This window comes from Tenebrio molitor, chromosome 1 (genome assembly GCF_963966145.1).
Source record: "Tenebrio molitor chromosome 1, icTenMoli1.1, whole genome shotgun sequence".
In the NCBI taxonomy this organism is placed as follows: Eukaryota; Metazoa; Arthropoda; class Insecta; order Coleoptera; family Tenebrionidae; genus Tenebrio; species Tenebrio molitor.
In genome coordinates, this window is record NC_091046.1 from 36,108,056 (window position 1) to 36,133,752 (window position 25,697).

The 25,697-nt window shown below is 33.0% G+C and overlaps 1 protein-coding gene and 1 long non-coding RNA gene across 3 annotated transcripts in view; one reads left to right on the forward strand and one right to left on the reverse strand.

Moving 5' to 3' along the window:
* The window catches only part of LOC138124866 (uncharacterized), a 53,347-nt gene extending 47,365 nt beyond the window's left edge, over positions 1-5,982 (forward strand). The window contains exon 2 of the long non-coding RNA XR_011157301.1: positions 5,773-5,982. This is a non-coding gene — a long non-coding RNA (uncharacterized lncRNA). The remainder of the gene's footprint in view (positions 1-5,772) is intronic.
* Positions 1-25,697, reverse strand: part of LOC138124832 (probable G-protein coupled receptor B0563.6) — a 134,285-nt gene that overhangs the window by 53,959 nt on the left and 54,629 nt on the right. The window contains exon 1 of one of the 2 annotated variants that reach the window (XM_069040018.1): positions 22,262-22,318. The exons of the other annotated variant lie outside the window; for it this stretch is intronic. The gene's annotated coding sequence lies outside the window, so the exon portion shown is untranslated. Of the gene's footprint in view, positions 1-22,261; positions 22,319-25,697 lie in introns of those variants that run through there. 2 annotated transcript variants of the gene reach the window in all.

Genomic DNA, 25,697 nt, shown 5'->3' on the forward strand with positions numbered 1-25,697 from the left:
TTCTGTATAAACAAATTCAAATTCTTTGTTTTACCCACTGACTGAGTTATTCTAAAAATTATGATTTTATTTTCTATTATTATTTATTCACTGAAGAGGTATGACTTTTTTCTATAATTGATTCAAAAAATTGAAATTCACGCATAGTTATCCGTACATGAAGTGGGTCATTTTTTTACGTGTATTTTTTTTTGCATTGTTAGTAAGATCGAAACCATAGAAACCATACAAAACAGTGTGTGAAATGCGATTTCACGCACACGACTATTTCTGTGTTTCACTTCACGCACTGTTTTTTATTAGTTACCTAGCAACATGGTCACTGCATTGAAACTTCAGAATTTTTTGAATCCATTATAGAAAAAATATTGTTTATATTTCGTGCGTGAAGATGTTTTTGTGCATTCAAAGGCTTATACTGCCTCGACCTTCGTCTCGGCGTAAAAGACCTTTTCATGCACAAAAAACACTCTTCACGCACTTAATATAAAAATAACTATTTTAAATGAATGTTTAATTAATTAACGATTAATAAACACAATAAAAATATGTAATGGCAAACAAGTTTTCTCCCGGCGCATCCACCATATTTAAAATATGCACAAGACATCAATTTAGAAAACTGTTATTATTGTTTATTATTTATTTTTGTCTAATATATAGACGTTACAGTCGTACCACATTGGATACAAAAGTAGATAAAAGAAAAAAGTAATTTCTTTTTGTAATTAAGACTGTTGTTGAAAATACTTATTCTGGTTGTTTTAATTAAACTTTTTTGAGACATGGTTGCAGGAGCCGGGAAGATTACGTTGTGAACCAGTTTTTACTTCATTTAATACATGTAATTAACTGTCTTGCAGGTTTTGTTCAAGGAAAACGTTAACATTTTCAACCCTAATGTTGTGTTTTCTAACGTTATCTGACTTGCTCTGAAGTTTTATTAATTTCGTTCTCGTTGCATGGTGCCAGGATTCTCACTATAAATTCGAATGTAAATGAAGTTTAACGTGAAGTGATGATGACGCGAAGAACTACACGAGTAAAATTCCGCTTTTAATTCTCGCACGTGCTCCCGCAAAATAATGAATAATTTATGGACATTGTGAAACTGATTGATCGATATTACTCCGTAGAATAAAAGCTAGACGCTAGAGTCTGGTGCAGTTTTTGCGGTAAATTAACAACATAACGCGGCGGAACATTAATTTTCATTGTAGTCATTTCCGGGACGATTAATATCGTCAATAACGAACTAATTATGAATCGGGGGAACTGATAGAGATTTACGAGAGGGTCGCACTGTCGCGGACTCCATTTCACGTTTGAAACGGGTATTCAAGATTAACCTGTCAACTTCTACAATTCAAAGAGCTTCAGTTACATTCCTGTGCGTAGGTGACGATCGAAGGGGCACCCGTCAAAAACGGCAATTTTAATCTGTTTATCGTTTTTCTGCGAAAACACTTTCCAGGTCGAGGATTCGACGGAAAAACGCCGAAACCTGAACTGATCAGAAATTTGTTAATAAATTTTCCACACAACCCAAACGAACTTGAATTAGAAAATTGCGCACGGAAGTGGAAATGCTATGTAATATGTTTTCGGAGTCGCACTTCCTTGTTGCCTTTCCAGTGGAAAGCTTCTCCACCCACTCGTATTTATCATCAGGATAGGTGACTGCCTCTACGAGGTTAGCAAAGAAGTTATTGAGTTTTAGGCAGAAATGGCTTTCTCATTTATTGGGGGAGTTTCATCGCGCCCGTGGCTTGTTTGGTACTAAATTGGCTTTTTTTAAGTTTAATGAAACATCAAAAATTCGCTGATGTTTATTTAAGCGGAAAGCGATGGCTTAATTGCGTAATAAGTATTTTTCAAAGGTAATAATGCTTGCAGCGTAGGCGACACACAAAAATAATGTCTTTACCGACCCTCTTTATTAAAACCGTAAAAATATCAAAGCTTTCGCCTCTTGTTAATTACCTCATCCACGTATGTGGTACACAAAGTACATTCAACTGGATTGAAACCGCGCAACGAAACATCTAAAGCCACGAGAAATTTCGTTTCAAAGGAGTATTTATTCACCCTCAACAATCATCTTTGCGCAGTGGCAAAAGAATCTTTTGGCTTTTTGTGCAAATTCACATGTAGAAATATAATTTGTTTCGAAATGAAATTCCATTACGTATACGAACCATAATCCATTCCAGTTAAGTTTCCAGAGAACGGCTTTTAGTTAAATAAAATTCTTACGTTGTCTTTTTTGCCACAAGCGTCTGTGAATAATAAGTAACACATCATTCCTGCGATTACTAAAGCCATTAAGCTATTGCATTAAATATTAAGTAAAAAAATTTAATCTCGTCTCTGCTGAATGATGATGACAGAACGGTTGAGCGTTGGCATTTAGAAACTTTTAGAAAGAGTCCGAAAAAAATCCGTCACGTTCCCGATCCCTGCACAATATAACATTGTTTTAGACTTTTGTTACGGAAAGTACGTTAAATTTTTGCATTCGTAGTCGTTTGTGCGTGGGTTCCGTCTCAACTTTCTCCATCACCGATGGAAAATTGAAGCTGGATTTGGGAGCGCAAGCTTTGCAAACTTTAAGCTATTTTGATCTATTGTTAGGCCTTTTAGCTTATTGTTTTATTGATACAATCCATAGTTTCTGAATTGTTTGCAGTACCCAAATTGCGCGCGTGTTTCATTTTAGGCCCATAACAATATGTCATGTTACCTGAGTTAGGTACATACCTTTCTACTAACTAGTTCCATCTATCTTGGAACAATGTTTGAAAGCTGCCGTAAGGAAAATGCTTATTATCGAAGTCATTAGAAAATATAAGAGAACAGGTTAAAATTTATTCCGGAAATTGTTTTAACGGCTAATGCTAGAGTCAGTCGCTAGTGCTCCAATTCCTGTTTTCACTATACAATTAGAATATTTTCGTAGTCTTTTAGATGTAAATGGTATTAATTTTTTTACTCTAAATGCAAAATAGTTAAGGTGACTTTAAAGAACATATTGTAGATTTTCGGAAAAACGAAGTGAATCGTTGTATGAAATTAAATGTAGGTGTAGATTGCTAAATTACCTTGACAAGAAACCTACTGCTCTTTAAGAAAAGTGTGAGTAGCACCAGGACTTATTGCTGTAATTTTTAAGAGGAAATCAGAGTCAAACCTCTTTAATGGCGCCAAAATCCATTTTACTTCACCAATGAAGGTAGATGCGAATAATTGGATAATGGATAAAGCACACTAATTAAAGGGTAAAATAATTCAAATCACTGGAGTAAATTTATAAATACCTAGATTAGTAAGCTTAATTATCTATTAATTTTAATTTGTAAAATTTAATAATAATTTCAAGATAATTAAAGAAAATATAACTAAAATTATATAAGACTGTTAGATCATTTCTTGCATAAAGGTAAAGGATTATTTAAAAAACAAATAGAAAGATATTTACCGAAATAATATAAATTCCAGGCAAGTAAGATGTCCAATTTGTGTCAGAGAAAAGTAAACTTGCTGACTTGAAGCCATCACCAATTTAAAATTTAAAATAAAGAAATTTCAAAGAAAATTGTTTATAAATGAAGAAAAAGAGGACGACATGTTAGAATTTCAATATACGTTGAGTACTTTGGGATCAAGAACTATTACTATTAGTAATTTAACGTTAACTGAGATATTAATTTATCGAAGAGGATTAGGTCTGAAAATTTTAGCTGTTATCTGCACCACATAATATGTTTTTTTTTATTTTTGTGATTAGAAAATAGCAATTTTGCAATAAGTTAGGAAATTTATTTTTTCCGTATTAGGCATGGGATTTTTTGTAGAGGCGATAGTCGAGATCAAACATGCCGTGTACGGAAAAAAATGGATTTCCTACGTATTGCACACATGATTTTTTTTACTGGTGTTTGGAAAATAAATTTAATTTGGATATTTTTAATATTCTATTAATTAATTCTAAATTAAAAAGCGGAATTATGATTGTTCTGCTTTCGTTACTATAGACAAACAATTTTATTTATAAAAAAACAAACTTTGTGAAGGCGTTTAAGTTGTTCGTTCGAAAAAATTTACGGAAATTCTATTAAAATGTCTTGTACAATTGAATCGTTTGATATTGAAGAATACGCAAAACAGGTCGAGTACTTGAAAAGTAAGAGCCCACGAATATTGAACAACGTTTTTCGTGTTGGTTTAAGCAGTCTTAAAAAAAACACGAATTAGTTGTAAATTTTGAGGTTATCTTTGACAGATTTCAAGTTACGTATCTCAGGAAACGATCAAAATTGAATTTTTAGTGTTGAAATATTATGTCTGCACTTGTTAGGAAATATTCCACTTTTCCTAACTCAAATTAGTATTCAAATATGTTACTTTTCCAAACTCTAGGAGAATTTTTTTTTATTACATCAAGACGTTCTTATTTATAACTACTGCACAAGTAGGGTCAACTCAAAAATTTTAAATGGTAATAGACGTCAGGGGTTACATTTTGAGTGCTTGATGATTTTGGCCACATTATTTTAACCACGTCCGTACTGGGGCTCTACGTGTGTAATTTTTTCCATATTGTGTTTTTGTTTCTAAAAGCTTTGGAATATTAAATTCGATACTCTCATTCGAGAAAAGTGTCATTCGCCCATTTTCAACAAAACAAACACACTGGAAAGGGAATTATTGTTAAGTATACAGGGTGGTCCCAATATAACCTGCCAGAAGAAATCCAGTAATAGGTGACGATGAGTAGAACTCATACACAAAAAAAGTTTCTAATAAAAGTCTTTTCGTTTTCGAGATAAAAATAATTGAAAATTTGGTCAAAATTTGCTGTACGCTAATGAGTTAATCGGTTTTAAAAAGGTAATTCTGGTTACTTGGCTGCAATTTCTTTAGCAACGGTACCTGCAACACCTATGACATTTGTCAAGTTTAATTTTAAATTTGCGAATCCTTCAAAAAGTTATGAAATTCACAAAACAAGAATACGCCGATCTGCATTTACTCTATGGCGAAACACGTGGTAATTCAAGACCGGCAAGGCGACCATTCGGCGAGCGTTTTCCTGAAGGAGTCCTTCCGTCCCGTTGTACATTTGTGGAGCTACATCTGCATTTATGTGAGGTTGGTTCTGACTGATTCCAATAGGATGGCGTCCCCGATCCTCCATTTAACCCCTCTGGATTTTAATTTTTGGGACCACACGAAAGATTTGGTATACGAAGTTGAAATAAATGCAAAAGGCCAACTCCAGAAACGCGTAACAGACGCCGCGATCAGATTCGTAAAAACCCAGAAATGCTGAATTCTGCTTATGACAATTGGTACCAGCGTACTCAAATGTGCTTAAATGCCAACGGAAGGCACACAGAACATTTATTACAAAATAATTTTTCTAGTCTACTTTACCTTTCATTAGTTAGTAGATATTCTCAGTTAGAGTTGAAAGTACGAATATGTAAAGTGTAAATAAATTTATTCAATACATTATTTTGGCTATTTAACCACAATTAAGACGATACTCTTATTACACAGTTCTTCCACAATTTTGCACACACTACCTCTACATTTATTTACACATTGAGGAACACCACTTTATTTATTACTCATTCATCTCAGTCTACAAAATCAGCTTTTGTACCTAAATAAGCTGGTGAATTAACGCACACAGTGTACAGCGTTTTCAATAAATGTTATTAATTTGATTTAGTTTGTCAGATTTGAGATTTGTCATAAACGATCCAGGTACCTATGTTGCTTAGATACTGTCATCCTTACAAACACCAACAATTAATTCCTGAGTAGGTACGTATTTTTGTGGTCAGCAGCGTCGAATGGGTGTGGATAGGGGTTAATTTATCCCCATTATTTTGGACCTAACGAAAAGGGGTTTTTTGGACTTGTTATGTCCTTCTAATGACCCAGAATTTTTTTGGCAGGTTATATCGGGACCACCCTGTATATTTCAATAAAGACTGGGATTAAGCTCACAAAAACTTTATTTATTAATCACTTAAAGTAATGCTTTTGTCACGTTCTACTCCGTCCAAACTGCAACTACCTTATCCCATGGGTGCTGCCACTGCTCGAAGACGTGCTGGACGGCATTCTTAGAGAGTCTCTTCAAAATCGCCTCTAAAGCCTTGACAGTGTCAATTTCAGTTTCGAAACGTCGCCATTTATTTCTTTTTTCGCTTGAGAATACAGATAGAAATCACATGGAGCGATGTCAGGACTACAGGGGGGATGCGGCACAGTTTTGATGCCTTTAGAGTGTATGTAATAAAGTGGAGCACCAAAAGTATACCTTGCAATTCGCAGCTTTCACGGCTTTCGGTAAACTCTTTATGCCATCGAAAACATGAAGAACGTGATATACAAAAAAGGCCGTATGCCGCTGTTAAAACATTTCAAAAGCTTCCGTTGGTGTTTTTCCCAAACGAACACAAAATTTGATAACATAGCGTTCCGTTTTTAATTCAATTGGTGCGATTCTGTTTTAAAATTTACCAATATTGCTATATAACAAGGTTGTAGTTGCTATGATATGAAGCTGTTGATTGGTTTGACCTATGCAAAATCAATGTTGTTCAATAACAATATTGCTAAATTTTTCAATTTTACGAAAACTTTTTGCTTTAGACAATTTTTTATAAAACATGATATACAAGGGTGTATTTTTAAAATGTGCCGAAATTTTACCTACGAAGTTTTAGGACAACGTAGAAAACTAAAAGCACTTAAAAAAAAAATGTAGCTCAAAAAATAAATGTCATTTTATTTTTTGACATAGAATTTTTTAAATATTTTTTCCGAGTTCTACATGAAGCCAGTAGCTCGTGGTTAAAATATCTGCACAACTTTCAAAATCACCCTGTATGTGGAAATTAATCGGTTATATTTTCACTAGTGGAATATTTGCTGGAATTTTCTGTTGCTAGGCTACGAAAGTAAATATCTGCTATTTTATTGGTTAATATTTGAAAAATAACAGGTAATGAGTTGTGATAACAAACATAAGTTTAACATAAATACCTATAAACTGAGACAACGTAAAAGTCTGGTATACTCCGTACGCTGATAGATTGCACGTTTTTTGACAGAAGACAGACAAATGTCGGGGGAATTAATCTGGAAGGTTACAATGGTTTTCTAAATAACGTGAAACAATAGAAATGGAGAGTTTAGTATTTTTCACTGCGTTATGTTTTGGAACTATGTAGAATTTAAAAATTTAAAAACAGATTTACAACCGAAAGTGAAAAAATAAAACTGTTGGTTCAAGTTGAAAATCTTCATGCAAGTATGGATTTGTACGCGAGATATGTGGCGACATGAATAATGGCCCAAGTTATATCAACTTCTAGTGTTTCACATATAACACGAGAAGGAACAGATCTTCTGTCGCCATCTTACGAGGAAATTTTTAGGTGGGATAAGTTATTCCAAACATATTTCACATATTCCGAAGCAGTCTAATAACTAAGATTTATCTGAGATTTTCAACACCGCTTCCATATTTTCTATCTTTAGGAGGTATTAATTTAACGAGACTACAGCTCTTCCACATTACCCTTTATACGACCGCATCAGTGCGCTTAATCGCACCGCACTAATGAAGCGCCCACAAAAAGTGAAATTAAAAATCAGACAAGTAAACGAGCAACCGTCTAGCCTCAATATAATTGAATGAAATTTCAAAATATATTGCTTACGACAAGTTGTAATAATAGACAGCGAGTGAAAGTCGCTTATACCCCAACTAAACTTAATCGGACTTGCCAAGAAGCAATTTATGATGATTTAAATCTACCCCTTGCTGAAGTCACCCCATATAATATTTCACCCGTGCGTGCAAAAAATGTGTCAGGCGAAACGGGTCTTGTTGCGGTTCACTGTTTCTCACTATTTTCACCTAGTCCTGTTTTACTTCCTGGTGAATATTTTTGCGTAAATAATTTAGTAAATAATTATTCTAGCATAATGTAGCTTCGCGTAAATTACTTGTGTAATTAATGTTTCCAAACACCTTTGTACAGAACCATTAAGCGGGTGGGAAGCGTAGGCAGTTTAAAAATAGAAGTTACTTTGATCAAATTAATTTTTACAAATTGGAATGTCCAATGAATAATTTTCGTTTTCCGCGTTTTTCAATTCAATGAATGTTTTAATAATGTTGATAAAAATATCTTCTATAAAGGGTCAAATTCATCGGACGTGAAAGTGGATAGGGCTAAATTTGAAAGCTTAAAATATAACCATCAAAAACTATATGCAAAACAATTTTTATCATTTAAATTTTAAATATTAATGTCTATCCTAGTTATATCCGGTATTCATCTAAATTTATTCTCAAAGTTGGCGTTGAAGAGTCGATTGTGAGCGCACCATGGATTACAGATCACGGATCAGTTGTTTAAATCTAACCTCACTTAATTTTGCGTTGTTTGTATTTTTAATCTACAGACATTTAAATGAACCCCGGATACTTTATTCACTATGAATAAAGAATAATTAAACGAAACAAATCAAAATTTGGTTTATTGTTGCATTTTTGATAGACCTTTTTGTCTCTGCAGATCAATAACTTATCTACTCGTATTCTGAGGTAATAATATCTGTATCGAATATAGTTGGCGTATGACTATTAATTAAATCTCGAATATTTACTGACAGTCAGAGTTGTATTGTTGTCTGAAACAATTATTGTAAACTTAATACGAGAATATCTATGCAGAAACACAAGACAAGACGAAATTCCGCTACTTGGAAATGACATAAAAAACCAATTTGCTTATACATTGAACCCTTCAAATTCTGTTAGCGTATCGAGTTATTTAAACCGCGTTATTGATAAATTCATCTTTGTAAACAGACAACAATGTATTATATTAAAAGAGAAATGTTTTATTAAACTGGAGAATAAAGTAGCAGACTTCAGATTTTATTTAGTGTTCTAAAGCGAAATAAATCAGCGAACGAAGCTTGTTGTTGAATTATATGGTTAACTTGTCTAGTTTCCAAATCAAAATGTATTATTACGTTTAATTATTTTCCAAGTCACTGATATAAATATGTGTCAATATGAATAAAATACGCGTCGGTTCTCGTAACTTAAAATATTTCAAGTTAATTGTAAATATCATGAATATTATTTTGCGCGAAAATTATTTTAAGAATTACATTAAATGCCCGAGGAAAGCTTTTAGGGCGCAAAAGGAGTTGAATAAGTTTTCCATTAAGTAGAGCAGGTGGTTAAATTTGGTTGAATTGGCATGTTCCTGGTAATTTATTGGACTCAATAAAACAGTGTCATAATTCTTGAAGTTTAATGATTACAATTCTTGAAGGGGGATATTTATACGTTTACAATTTATGAGATTTAACTAAAATTTCTGAAGGATTATCATGCTGAGTGGGCGGTACACAATATAACGAAGTTGAGCGGAAGTACGACGCACATAAGAAAAGTAAGATCATTTGTAATATTTATTCTTAAGTTAAAACGAGAATAAAAAAACATATTTTTTATTTGTGCTTTAGGATTATCATCATTATAAATCTCAAGGGAGGCAACAAACAATGATATTTTCTTGGTCAGTAATTGCATTTATCACCCCGAAGTAGTTGAAATATTTTTAATTACTAAAATATGCCTCCCGTTATTGATTAGATCTAGATTGACTAGAATTTAGTTAATAAAGAGGTGTGGTAAAAAATTCATTACTCTTAAAGGTTTTCACATTATCCGTTAAATTATGTATATTCATTTCTCACGAAGATTTTACTGATTAGGTACAGTTGCGGCCGTTGAAAACTCAGACACTTTGACAACGCCAAACTTTTGGCTTTGTAAATGGTATTGAAAGTGACGTTTTTCAAAATGTCACTCAAACATTATCCACATTAATTTCTTTCGCAATGGCTCTTATACTCACACCGTCCCTCAGTCAAACACATTTTTGCAAATCAGATCATTGCGGCATTTCAAAAGTTACGCGCGATTCTGACCTAATATGTCAAATACTGACACTGACTTTATAATCCTTGATGAAAATCCTGTTTACGCTAATCAAATTTCGAAATTTATACAGAGTGTTTAAATGTTTCCTGTCTGAGATTTCAACGGCCGCAACTGTACTTCCACTCTTCGTCACCCCACCACATTTCTTCAGGATTATTATAAATGTAACATCATAGTGTGCTGAGGAATGTTGTTATCTACAGTACATAGTGTACTTACACTATTAAAAATAATGATGTGATTACTTGGTTGCCTAAAAACGAGGGGCTTCTAGGTAATATCATTTAAAATGTAGGAAAACGTCTTAGCAAATTATCCTACAACAAATTGCATCTGTTTATTTGATTACAATTTTAACATGTAAATGTAACGTGTAAATCACAGCCAACTACGATGATGGAAGCGTTCATAATAACTCGGTATATACACATATGTAGATATTTAACGGAATATTGATCCTTGCAAAAAATTGTGTTAATCAAAATCTTAAAGATTAGAAATAAAATTAGAGTGCCACCTGTGCAAAAGCTTTACATTTCTTTTTCCGTCAAACACCTTATTACCCTCGGAAGTCGATTTAACATGAAATTCGATAAACGCCGTTTGATCTCTTCATCTCGTCGGTTTGACGTATCAAGTGGATTGAACTCTAACACGCGATATTTCACTGCATTACACAGATTCGTCTCTCATAGTCGAAAACTTAACCCTCAACGGAATTTTAAATAAATCTCCATAAAAGTTCTAATCCAGATAAAAAAAATTTACGTACCTCGTATCTCGTGTTCAACGACAAAAAAACTTTCAAAACCAACTTTCGGTTCTGCATAGTAGATGTGACGCTTAACTTTTGAAGTAAAAACGCGATAAGTACACCAAAGCATAATGAAATTGTCGCCAGAAGAATGCAAAACAAATAAGCAAATGCCAGCGTACTTAGAATTTATGGCCGAATTTGCAGCCAACAGCTTTATCCAAGATGGCAATAAAGTACAATTTTTTATTAGGCTTTAAGTGGGTCACGAATGAATATTTTGGTACGGCGGTGGTCTTAAATAATGTATAGAAATGTGCGGCAAGATGTAGAGATGATCTCGAATTTTTATGGATAGTTATTGGTTCTTTGTGTGATTGATTTTTTGACTGGCGTGCAATAAAAAAGATATTCGAAATCGTTGCCAAATACTTATAAATCAACGTTCATTATTTTATTATTTTTTACTAATAGATTTCAAAAATTATATTATGCAGCTACGGTAGAAAATATGTATTTCTGATCAAAATGTTAAAAATCAATAGTAATGAACAGCTTGAACAAATTGAAATGTAGAAGAATGTTTCATATTTTTATCAGCATGAAAAAAAATTGAGGAGGACAAATTATAGGACTTGATGTTATGCAAATAGTAAGCAGTCATCTCGGTGCTCTTCTATCCTGATTGTTAATGAAGGGAGTCAAAAACCCTCGTTTCTGCGACCTCATGTCCAGCAGGAAACCCAGAAATAAAACGGCATTACTATGATTAAAAATTATGCTTCAAATAATTGACATTTGTTGTTTTTGCATAAATTGCAGACGCCTCGACCATACTAAAATTTTTAATGGAGATTGCGACGGAAAATATTTTCACTTATTTCCTTCCGTGTTCGTGAGCGAGCACTTTATACGAGTATCACAATTTTCTAGTCAATTTTTCACTGAACAGGCCATTATCCTTGTACGTCGTCTACCTGTTGACATACGTTCCCCTTTGATTTCCTATTTGTTTACCGGCAAAAGTTCAATGCTACGACCTAAAAAGATAAATGTTTTTTCTTATTTATAAAGCCCACTTACCCCTTAATAAATAAATTAACAACTGACGTGATTGCGGTCAATTACAAAAACGGATGGATTCTTTGATGTCACGCCGAATTTCAATTAAGCTCTGGATGGATAAATTGCGATTAATATTCAGATGTCTTTATTAAAAATTTTCCACAAGGGTGAAAAGGAAAATGGAGGCTTGGGCTCGTTTATCAGCTGCCGATCAATGTTCCGTCGACTTCCGAAACATTTCTATTTATTTATTATTTATTTATTGTGGCGTTTCCGCTAAAACCGATGAGGGTTTAACAAATAGGCGATTAATTTTGGTGTAAAACTCTTCCGTGTTCCTGTTATAAATAAAACACCACCAAAATGTTACTATTTTATTTTCTTTATTACCAGATTTTAATGCGCTCTAACGAAAGGCCTATCAATGCCGAATTGGAGCGAATTTATTGAAGGTAGCACTAATAAGAACGTTACTACTAATCAAAAAAATAAAATAAAAGCACAATAGTAAAGCAAAAAACCTACTTTATTTTATCACCACCGTAAATATACAGTAAAATCTCGTCAGTTTGGTGGTTTCGTAAAATAATAATTAGTAATCAACCCAGAGTTTAAAAGCGTGCACCTAAATTTATTTTTAATGTCTCCAGCCCACATTTCTTAACGATGAAAAATTAGTGGTCTTAACCTGCGTTCTAAAAATTGACGTGGATAATTATCAAGAGCCGGAATTAGCAATATTTTTCAACTAAGTTACCCGTTTAACGAAAGAAAGAAAAATTTTCAGTAGATGGCCTTTTGTAAGTGTGATTTATCTAAATATTCTTCATTGTCGCATTATTCATATTTTAGGAAAAACATTTTTGAAATAAGAATTTCAAATAATTTTATTTTAAAATATCGTATGATCCAATGTATCGGGTGTTTACATAGACGGTGTTAATTTAAATTTATCCTCAAAGCTGGTGTTGAAGAGTCGATTGTGAACGTACTACTCGTCCGGCACAAACAATGCAAAAAATAAGGTTAGATTTTAATCAGCTGGTCCGTGATCTGTGATCCGTGGTGTTTTCACAATCGACTCTTCAACGGCAACTTTGATATTACATTTAAATGAACACTATCCGTATTGCTGATACATCACAAAAGAGAAAAGTGCATCAGGGTTCAAAGCAGTCAAAGATTGCTATATTTGCTGCTAGGAGGTTAAATGGGACATCACAAGCTGAAACCTTTTCCTCTTATGATTTATGGTGCGGACACTCCACGGGTTTTAAAGGTTATAAAAGATAATAGCTTCCTGTCAATCTGCTTTTGAATCACGAATAGAATAACCATTGCCGGTTTGTCATTATTCTGTTACTTCCATCAAACATAATGGTGTTCATGCAGTCAATGAACCAAGGTATGACTTCATCTTTTAAAGCACATTACTTGCTCTGCACATTTGGTGAACTATCGAGAACACCAAGATACTAATCTACTGGTACTTACAAATTGGTGGAAATCTAACATAAAAGATGCTGTCAATATCGTTAATGAACGATAGGGTATGTCTAATGAGTAGCTTATAGAGATTGATCATCGGCAAAAGTTAATGATGCGAATCGTTTTCAAAGGAAACCCGTTTTAATTAGAGAGACAGACAAGCTCTGTCTGAAGCTTTGAATCATCTTGAGATGACATTGACAAGATGCTTATGACGAGAAGTGTAGAGGTGGAGTTGGTCAGATGCTATAAGCAAATCTATAAAATAATCTGATGAACAAAACAACTTTGCCTTAATACTTTTCTCAAGCTTAAAGAATCAACCATTCATCTTTTCAGTCCAAGTACACTGGCGGCCATTAGTTTGGAAACACCGGCCTAATCTAGTTTACTGGATATTTCTAATATTTGATAATGTAAGCGTTATGTCATGAACTCATGTCACCCATGTCATCGTTGAGCGCATTCAACAGACTGTCGCAGCCGAAATTGATATGTCAATAACATTGTCAAAGTAACAAACAATTTACAATAGAAAAATCTTGGTGTTTCCAAATTAATGGCCGCCACTGTACATCGTTTTGATTTTGTTTTTAAATGTCGTTTTTGCCAAACCGTAGAATTTATTTCCGTTCTTCTAAAGCGAATATTCATGGAAGTCAAATCAGAAACGAATAACTGAAAACGTCAGTTGTAGACTTAATCTCTCTTTACTGTGACAGCGCGTCTAATCTTCGTGAAACTACATACTTATTCAGTAGACAGATTACGAAGGTTTAAGGAATTTTTATCTACATTCTACAGCATGATAGGTTAGTGCCTATCGTCTTGTAAGTTGAGTTTAATGAGATACTGGCAAGGAACATATCCACAGCGTTTACCAAGGGCAATCTATATTTTAGTGAAATCATTTAGAATTCTTGAATTTAAGATTATGTAAAATTAGTTACAAAGAGTTATGAAATTTATTTTTAATTAAGTTTTTCTTTTCATAAAACATCTAATAGGTACCATTCAAAATTATTGTATAAGACAACTTAGAAAGTCTCATAAAATATGATTATTTATTCACCAAGAAACTATTTATTTATGAAACGAAGAAACAAAACAAAAATTTTTTTATTTCCGAGATGGATGGTAGTAATTTGGAATTTTCTAATCCTGTTGTTTGAAATGCTCTATTTAGTTGATTATTTTTTTCCCAGTTCCAGGATTTTAAAGAGTTTGAAGAGTTCACGTCAGTCTTGCTCTAGCTCATACCAAAAGAGAAAATTCAAGATATTTTTGGTAAACTTGTAGCAAAGTAGAATTTTTAGAAAATGTATTGTGATATTTCTGCTCCATCTGAGCCCAAATACTATACCTATTTCTTTGTGTATGAAATTTTGGTCTTAATTGATTTCATCTTTTGAATAAAATGATACTTACATATAAAATATAAAATACATGGATATGGTTGCAAATCTTGTTGATATTTATAAAATTAATTTCGGAATACTTAAATAAATGAAACAAAATTTCACTGATTGTAGAAATTGAGGTACTTTATTGAAAACTTAACTCAAACTTATTATCCATAATCTCTGTAGAAAAGATTTCAAAACGATTTCTGAAATTTGAAATGATGTTGAAGATGGGGGATCAATAATTTGAAAAAAGTATATTTTTTTAAATATAAGCACTGCACTATTGCGTGATAGTAATATCCGTAATAGTGTATGTACTCCGGCAAAATTGCCGTGCCGCCGGGTGGTGGAAGGAAAAAAGATTTTAATAAATACCTACCTAAATCGGCGTCAAACTAATTATTTTCAATGTTACGGCCGTACAATACCTAATTTAGAAATATGAATGCTCCATTTTAGTAAAATGAAAAACAAAGGTAAATAATGAACAAAAGCCAAATTGGGAATATGTATTCCTTAACTAAGTCACCCATTTGATGGAAGCATCATTCCGCCCAAAATGTCAACCTGCGAAAATTGCTTTTGTGGTAGGTTTTGTGAAATTGATTACTTTATTATACCGAGCTGTAGCGCGAAAGGTGCCTACACAAATTAATATCTAAAAACTAATTTGTCTCCGTTACCGTAAATGCATAAAAATAGGATTTACTGGAAAAACCATTAGAGATTTTATTCAGAAGACAAACTGCGGCAACTGCTATCTAAAAATAAAATCTCCGCAATTTTTTTATTAAATTTATATTCAAACCCTGGAGATGAGATGCGGGGAAAGTATGCATTGAAACAGTAGACCTTGATTGTAACATTCAAGGTACGGGTAAATATTTATTCATTATAAAATCAATCATTCGTTTTTAGGTTTTTTATTAAAGCTCCGGGCGTCAAATCGTGACATTTTATACCGTTCACATGTCTCAGTAACAGGGGATGAACTTGTTACTGTTGATCGCAATCGCAAATGTTGCTGTCGTTTAATTTGAAAACCTTGATTTATGGATTACTTAAAAAAAATTAATAAAATGTTAGGCTGGTGATGTGACAACCAGAAACCTTTTCATCGGAAAAGAAAGAACGTGTCGCTATTTTTAATTAATTATTAGCGGTGTACAAGAAAAATTTATTGCAAGTTGGGTGAAAATTTGTAAACGGAAGTTAAATTGAAAGTAAAAAAAATGTATTTATCATAAAATATTTTTAATGATAGAAGTAAGCAACTGTTCTTGTAATATCATCGGGTGTTCATTAAATGTATCCTAAAAGTAGGCGTCGAACAGTCGATTGTGAAGGCACCACGGATTACAGATCAGATCACGGACCAGCTGTTTAAATCTAACCTCACTTTTTGCGTTGTTTGTGTTTTTGTTCTGCAGATGGACGAGTGGTGCGTTCACAATCGAGTCTTCCACTCCAACTTTGATGATAAATTTAAATGAACACCCGATGATATATGCGGTATCATTATTATTAGGTAATGAATTAATGCTAATATAATTTTACTCAGACCGTAAATTTAAAAAAAAATTAAAGAATTTTCAAATACTGTAATTTCATGTGGTTAAACTATCGGAAGAAAGATCATGCATAGTACAGGGGCATAAATTACAATTGGATAATCTACGAACATTCGTCAAAAATAGGGAGTAATTTAAAAAACATTGAGAAAACGAAAACGACGAAAATGATCGAAAAATGTTTCTTTTAAAAAATTAAATTTTCCTGTTTCAAAAAGTGCAACGAGAAAGAAAATATTTCTATTATTCCCAAAATGTACGCCCTTTGTAATGATAGCAACTCACAAAATTAGATACAAATTTTGAATTTCTCTGGGTGAGTGTGTTCCATTGAGAACTGTTACTCTTACTATTTCTTTTTTTAAAAATGACTCTGTATTTTAGAATTATAACTAATATAAAGCATATTTCAGCATTAATGTTTTGACTTTATTCTCAAGGAGCCAATTGTGTGTACTTCGTACTTCGTCCATAAATTTACATAAAATTTAAATATCTTCAAGTATGCTATTGTGAAATAAGACAAATTACGACGTCTACATGAACCAAAGATTATCTGGGTTGAGGTATAGTTAACTGCAATCATTTGGATTTAAAAAGAGCTTTGTCCTTAACGTCATTAACATTGTCCCTATTGTAATATATTTTTCGGCATGCAACATTTAATTCAGGTCATCTGAGTGTGTATCCTTGACTTGAATCCTTGGTCTTAATACATATTTCTTTGGTAGTTTGTGAGTAATTATCCACCTATCATTTGTCAGTGTTGCCAATTACCGTTACAGTGTAGAATTAACGAGTGCTTTCATTCAGTGTTGACTCCGAAGCAATCTTTTGTAATGCTTTAAAAGCAAACACTCTTTAAGTGTTGTAGAACATGAAATTGCGGAAGTTTTTACATGGCGTGTTTGCAACATATCCAAATTTCTACAAAGAGGATTTGCTGCGTGGGAAAAAGACTCGGCAAACTACGAACAAGTAAGAAAATTACATTAAACTGTTTTGTTCATAATTCTCTGAGGAGGAATTTTAAAAATTCCGTGTGTACTTATATTTTATTTTCTCACTGATTGCACATTCATTTTTCTAGTAACCCACTTAAAACTTTGTCGTATAAGTTACGCATTTAATCAGTTTCTTTGAATCAGAAAAACTTAGTTTAAAGTTATGAACGACTGAATCCGTAAACAAATTCTGCAAACTTGCTCCAACTGTCTGCGGTGGCGAGTTTTATTTTCCTTGTAATAAAAGCATAACAGAAAATAAAGTAGTAAGAATAACATTAGAGCGAACCGTTATGAAAGTTGAGTAATGGTTAAATGGTTGAGTGAAAGTTAAATATGGGCAAACAACACCACAAAAGACCAATTTAACTTGTTGACGAAGAGCTTCATCTCGGCTAGTTCCATTCCACATCATTGACAGGATTCAGCCAGTTTACCGTACCGAACCGGAAGGAAGTTTGCCTGTTTCATGGATACCCAAGACTTCGCCGACGCGATCTTTTACAGGAATTCCTTCTTTTGTTTGACGCTCGGCCTACGGAAGGCCAAACGTGATCCGAAATTTGTCCTCAACTGTCGCATATTCTAGGAGAGTCCATTATTTCATACACTTCCCGAACTTTGCCCCGAACATAATTAAGCTTTTATACCCTTAACGTTGTTAATATTCAATTTGGCTTCCGATAATAATCATCTCATTTAATGCGCTTTTTGGAATGATTCGCCCACAGACGTCGTAAAGTGAACTTTGCCGGATAAAGACATTCACATTAAATCGATCATATTAAGTTGCGATTTGAGGTCGTGGGCGGAAGATACGTGCGACGTATTTGACAGGTATAACACACGTGTCTTGAGACGAAAATGTTATTTTTAATCTGATTTGACCCGACCTCAAATACTTTCTGGATTTTTTCAACATAATTAGCCTTTCAGTAACGGCCTCTGAAGTGCTAAAAGTAAAAACAAAAACTGCATGACCAATAAACATGCAATACCACAATCTTGTCTCGTTGCCCTCAATTTTAATGACCTTATCTATCTTTGTTTCCGACCAACAAAAGCGAAAAGAAAAGAGTGAATTTATTATCTGATAACTTTCCCGGCGCATCCGCCATATTTCAGTTCCCATTAGAGAAAAGATATCGGGAAATTGAAATTATTTTCAAATCATTCAACAGATCTCTACTCATGGAAATACTTAATTGATTTAACCTGCCGGAAATGAGAGTTTTTCAGTTCAGTTTTAGTTTGATTTATGTGCTCTTGATTTAGCAACATCAAAAAACATTAATTTATTTTCACATCAAGACATTTTTGTCAATAAAATAAGTCTATTTCTATTTTCTGACTGATAATAAATTAATGTCTGTCCAGGCTACTAAAGGTATTTAATGTTTAAACATTTGCGTTTGTAAATGCTTAATTGTACTTTCAATAAAAAACGCAAAAAATATAAATTGAGATGTTTTATTAATAAATATTTGATAAAGTTTTAATCCTGTTACGGCTACGCAACGATTTTTGTTGTTGTTGGTCCAAACTGCTGAGAAACGACAAAAATAATAACTATTATGTTAGAACGTGCTCTTTCAAGGGACAGCAATATTGAACTGACTTGGATTTTATTAATTTTGGACATATTGTACACAACACTCACAGACAAGTTTGACATACTAATAAATCTGAAAAAGAACAGTTAAGGTTAATTATTGATTGAATTAAAGGCATGAATATAATAAAAATGATAACAATACAACCAGTGTAATTTAAATAAGATTACGATTTTGCCGCTGACCATTTCAGTATTTGGTATTATATCAAAGAACCTAAAACAACATTTAACAATGTTGTCTATGATAAAACATTTTTTGCGCAACCGTACGTGAAACGCCCACTTCGCATACCTAAAACAGGCCACGAAATCCAATTTTGCCCTTAAAGTAAACGTCATTTTAATATTTGACATAACTGGCGTTTAAATTTTTCGGGTATGAAATTAGAAACCGCAGAATTTATAATGTACTCTGGAGGAGTACCCATAGAAAATTGAAACATCACTTCACTACACTTCTCTTCCGACATTTTTACGATTATTTACAAAATGAATTGTTTTATTTATGTCATTTCCATGGCGCCATGTAAGCCGAATTTATATGTATTTATTATAAGTTGAAGGAAAGAAAAAGTGAGAAGATGTACCTATATAGATGAGAGATGACGATTTGACAAACGAAGAAAAGGAAACACAAAAGAAGTTAAGAGAGGTGGCTACAGAAGAGAGAGATAGAGGAAAAAAATGAAAATAAGATACAGAAAGATTCAAATAAACGGGGAATGGTTTAGATGGGATGAGAGAGAGGAGAAACTGAAGAAAAATTTCTAGAAGAAGAAGAGAAGACGACCCGGCGAAAAAAGATACAAAGAGAAGGTGAATAAAAAGGTAGTAGGACAAAGAAAATGGAAAACGGGAAAGAAGCACAAAGCACAAGAAAGAAGATACGGAATAGAAGGGAGAAGCAAAGCGGGAAAGAGAGCGGCAAGGGGAGAGGGAGTAGGAATTGGATGGAAAGAGAAACACTGAGCGAAGACGGAAGAGAGATAGGATGGATGAAAGAGATATGCAAGAGGAGGGAAAGAACAGAGGATGAGAGGAGTGGGGAATAGTAACAAAAATCTTATTTTTTTGGAATGGTTATTTTATGTTTGTATGAAATTATAAACAGTAATCCGCAAACCCGTAGGGCAAAAAAAGCTTATTACTGCAGATATATGTATTTAGTGACAATGAAGCAAATTTTGCTTGTTCGTTTTATAATAATTACAAATTTTCAGTTACACAAAAAAATGTGTACACCTTGGCCGGGAAATCCTTTAACGTCCTTGAAATTGTGCTGCCTCGGCCGCAAGCGGCCTCGACGACAATTTTTCTCTCGGTACGTTAAAGAATGATTTCGCGGCCTTGACATACAAATAACTATTTTCCATAGTTTGTTTTATGTACTCGTAATTGTGGAATTAAAATAAGTAAATACATTTATTTAGTTAGATAAGATGAAACGGACAGAACGATTAGTAATAAGGTACCGCTTTGAGACTTGCTAAGAACAGTAAACCAGTAATAAAAAGAATAGTTTGTAACAATAAGCATGTGTGGCTATTTTTGTATTAGCCTATAATGAAAGCAATAAATTTTGGACAAACAAGGCCTAGTTGGCATTTGTGGAACATTACATCGCTCTGTCTTAGTTATTAGGGGCTTAATAGCTATCAACTCTCAATGGCACTATGTAGTTATTCCGGTGGATGTTTTCATATTACCATTCTGGTAAATGTTTTGAGACTAATAAAACTTTTTACTCAATCCTTTATTAAAATTGAATTATGTAATCAACGTATTGCAAAAGCATTGGAACAAAAGTACAATGATCTATTGAGTATTACATTTTAAAAATATTTTTTATCCGAATCGATAGAACTGGGAATCAAACAATCATTTGCCGTCCCCAGGCTTCGATGAAAACATTACTTAACTCACTACAGTTTACTTGTTAATATCGTCTCACTAATTGCAAATGAGGCCCTTTGTAATTACTGAGATAGAACTAGTAGAAACTAATGCCTAGTTTCACAAGGTAACAGTGATAACTTCATTGGGAGCAGTTGTTACAACACTTCTCCAATGTTGTTGATTTAATCATCAGATTGTAATTATAGTAAGACTGTGGAGTCAATATTGACAACAAAATATGAAACAACCTTCACTGATATACATTAGAATCAGTTCGATTATGTATATTTTCGGTGATAATAGGATAAAATGTTATGCAAACAGGCCTTGTTTGCAAAGTGGGTACGTTTCGTGGACAAGAATGAAACTGTTTGCTTTCACTCAAGTTAAAAATATATTCTTTATATATTATATGTACATAGTTATAATGGTAACAGTGGCACTGTGTTACTGTGTAAAAAATTCCAAGCTCACATCACACTTACAAATTATTGATAGATTCAATTTATTTTTTGTGATCGTTCCAAATCGGGACAATAGAGAGGATCACATTGTTTGCTGGGTATGAATAGCACAATAAATATTTATTTTATTTGATGAAAACGCATATTATGATTGTATGTATTATATTTATTTAGATAAAAGTTGTAGTGTGAATTGGTGTCTGAAAATGTAAGTAAAATTTCTGTTGGGAACATTATTTGCTAATTGCTAACAAAATGTTCATTTTGTGCCGTTAATGAAATATTAACGCCAGTAATTTGAAAGTTTTAGTAAAAAACACCTGCGAGGAAGCCAAAGTAGCTTCCATTTAAACAACACGAACTTTCTAACAAAGGAAACATTTTGTTTTAAAAATATTTGGCTTAAAATTCAATATTAAGCTTAATATTAATGTATTGCCAGTTCTCATTGTAGAACGAAGTATCTAGAGGTTTTCAGTTTAAAATTAGTATTGGGTGTTCATTTAAATTTATCATCAAAGTTGAAGAGTCGATTGTGAACGCACCAATCGTCAGTCTACAGAATAAAAACAGAAACAACGCAAAAAGTTAGGTTAGATATAAACAGCTGATCTGTAATCCTCACAATAGACTGACTCGATATTTTTATTATTATTGATTAGGTTAATGAAATAACTAAAATTTCCGTTTAAATTGGTAAATTAAAAAAAGAAATTTTAGGGAACGAAAGTCATAACGTATTTGGGTTTTACTACCACAACAACAAATTAAAAAATTGAAAGCGGCTACAGACAAAAAAAAAATTGTTCGTCTACTACGCATTTTTGAGCGTGAATTATTATATGACGTTACAGATTTTATTACCCTAATTATGGAGATATCTTTATTACCTTGTAAGTTTGGAGATTATGCTCATATATTAAAATTATTTTGTCATATTTACTTACCAAAGCGTACACAAGGTCGGCGTTGTAACAAATCGAACAGTAAACTACTGATACAAATTATTGTTACGACTGCTTTCAATTAATTTCTCTGATATCGTAACATATGTTTTGTCATGGAAAATGAATTAGGGTTTTGTATTTCACATCGCACCAATCAGTCGCATCTCATACTGAAATTGGATGAATTAATTTTGGATTGGGTTCAGGCAGACAGGGGGCAGTTTAGAAATTAATCTCGTTCAAATGAGGATTTTGTCTTTAAAACAACTATTTCTACACTGACGTTGCTAAATTGCTTTTCTTAATCCATGTAACAAAAATTTATTAGCTTGGTAATATCATGTCGAATCCCAACCAATTCTTGATGATGTAGTGAGAAATTTATGTGAGCTACTTCGGGGATTCGGCCTAGCTGTTATCGTTTTCCTTTGAGACTTTTTACAGAGCAGCACCTAATGGCAGCCAGATGGAGATCAATTACCTCAGCCCTTCAATCTAACTGACGGTTCCTACGGAATGTACGAATAAAGCAACTTCTATTCTTAAATAAATTATTAACTAAGTCAACGATGGGAATCATCGGGGTAGTCTTGAACAATACAACTCATTCTCGTGTAAATGTGCCCCATAAATACCTTTTTGTTAATTAAAGAAACAATAAATCCTCGAGATTAAGGGCAACTTTATCACGTCAAGTTTTCTTTGTTTTGAGAATTTTTCTATTTAATTTACAGCAAAACTTTATCCCTTAAGAAGTCCTAGAGCGGATTTCTAATTAGGTTAATCTGCTCGATTTTTATTTCTGGCACGAAGAACGCGATATATTTAAGTGAAGCTCTCGCAAATGTAAATTTTTCCCAACAAAACTAAACCGACGAATAGAAAAATGTGCTCCGAAAGCACGATTTTCTATTCACGTCTGCCGAACTGACGACAATGTTTTCGAAAGACAATATGGTGTGGGTATAAATTCGGCATAAATTTATATAAACATCGAAATTTTTTCGTATCTTTCTCTACTTTTCTTCCGTGAACGTGTCACAAAGATTCAATAAAGTTATACGCTACACACGAGAATTGTAAATTGTTATTCACTTTCAGCAACCACATTCAATTTTTGGCTCAGGCTAGTGCACGAACCGTCTCTGAAACGGAATTCGATGTTGGTCCAAGTGTTAAAATACGCAACAGGGTTTAATAAATCTGAATGTGCCACGCCCGAAACCTCAAGAAGTGTTCGGTACATTTTATTTGTTGAACGAAAATGAAATCAACTTCATTTGTAGTCAGTATCTGAAAACATAAAAGTACAAAACAGGAAAGGTGGTTCCATTGTCGTCACATTTGCCGCACAAAGCGTAAAAAGCGACGCAACATTAGTCCTACAGCGACACCCCCGATACCATAGCAAAGAGGGAGAAAGGTAATTACCATCAATGAGAAAAATGTAAAGAATTACAGTAATAACCGACGGGTCTAATTGCCCTCGACATAAAAAAAAAATTAAAAACCATCAATATCCGGCTTATGGAAGTTTTAATAATGGCAGATTTCTTTTTAAAGCTGTCTAAAGTGGCGTTTAATTTTAATCGTCTGGGTGAAATTTACGGTCTATTTTGGGCTAAATGGACTGTCTTCAAACAAAAAGTTGATAACAGTTTAATAAGGTTATAAAAAGTCGGGTCTAACTTTTTAGTAAAATTAATTATAAAGTTTTAAACCAATAAAAGTTTTACAGTTTGGATAAGATCACGTAAATTACAACAAGGAAATAAACAATTGAGCGGACCATTAATCAATGGACATTCAGGAGCAGTGTTGTAAATCTTACTCGCTTGATTAAAATTAAATGAAAAATACCGCTCTGGAGTACGTTTTGTACAATTTCTTATCTTTATCGTAAATTACACAGTTGTCGCCAATTCTTCAGTGTTAAGCAAAGGATTTTGCAGCCGCCCAGCCTTTTAGATAAGGGGTTTAGATGACAGTCACACTTGAAAAACGGGTCAACAACTGCTTTCAAATCAATACAAGAAAAGGTAGCTCGTGAATTTACCAAATACAATTCCCACACCGTTCTAATTTATATTTTATCTTCATGTTCAACAAAGTAAGAAATCGTACACCATTTTTTGCGTGTTATATTATGAGATAAAATTTAATACCGTATATTCCACTTAAAAATACAGATAAGTCATGAAAATAACTGCTCCAAGGTTGGTAAGCCAATGTAGTCAAAACTTTTAGTTTATTGACATCTGTAAAACTTTTCTAATTATGCTTGAAACTCAACTGTGGTAAGTTGAGAAATTTAATTTTCAAAGTAATATAAACTAAGCATATTATGTATTCGAAATCTAAATGTTTATTTCTCTGTTCACTTCAGTGTGAAACGTTATTCTCACAACAAAATGCATTTGAAATTTTGTTGACAACTACAATTTACCCTGTTTGTTTCACCATGTTTTGTTTATGAACTAAAAGGTTAAAAATTTATGAATGATGTTGACCCGAAATCTTCACTTAACACTTATTAAAACCGCTTTTGTTGCTATAATTTTATTTTCTTAAAACATCAACTATGCAAAAATGCACCACTTTAAGTAATAGTTTTACGAATGTGTAGTTGATTTTTGTTGCACGTATTCCAAGTATTTTGCACACTTTTCATAATCTTTGATTTTTGAAAATTGTCCACCAGTAGATACAGCATGAGTCAGCTAAAACAGGTCAGTCATAAACTAGGCAAAAATGAATAGGGAATTTTTTCTTTTTTGAATTTTTTATAAATACAGTTTAAAATTTGTAATGGAATGTGTAAGAAATATATTCATATACCCATTAAATGTAATGTTTCAAGTACCTCTATCATTTTAAATTTATCTTGTGTTTAAGAACACGTAGGAGGATTGGGGGAATTATTTTGCTTTTCAAGAAAAATTGTGGAATTCCCTATTCATTTTTGCATAGTTTATAAAACAGAAACTAAAGAATAATTTGAAAATTTTTTGTGAAAAATTTTATGTGCGGTACACTCACATTGTCAGGACGTATTAATTAAAGAAGACGTCAAATATTTTTTTTGTGTAAATTTATACCTTTTTATTTTCACTTAAACTTTTTTGACAAGCTTGTCTTTAGCGGAAAATTCCTCACAATTTAGTGATTTTAGGATAGCACCCTACATTTTCACATTCGACTATATAAACCCTATACTGTTGGAAAAAAATGAATTTTTGACATTTTTAGTTTGTTATGTTTTTAAAAAATCGCTGTAGGCATATGCGACTGAGCAGGTTGTTCGAAATTCTAGTAAATCAAGCGCCACACATCAATAGCGATGACAGATAAGTAAAAACGACCTCTATAGATTTGATTCATAATTTAGCACAGAATCCAAAAATGAAATCAAACTGGGTAGGTTCCATTAAAAAAA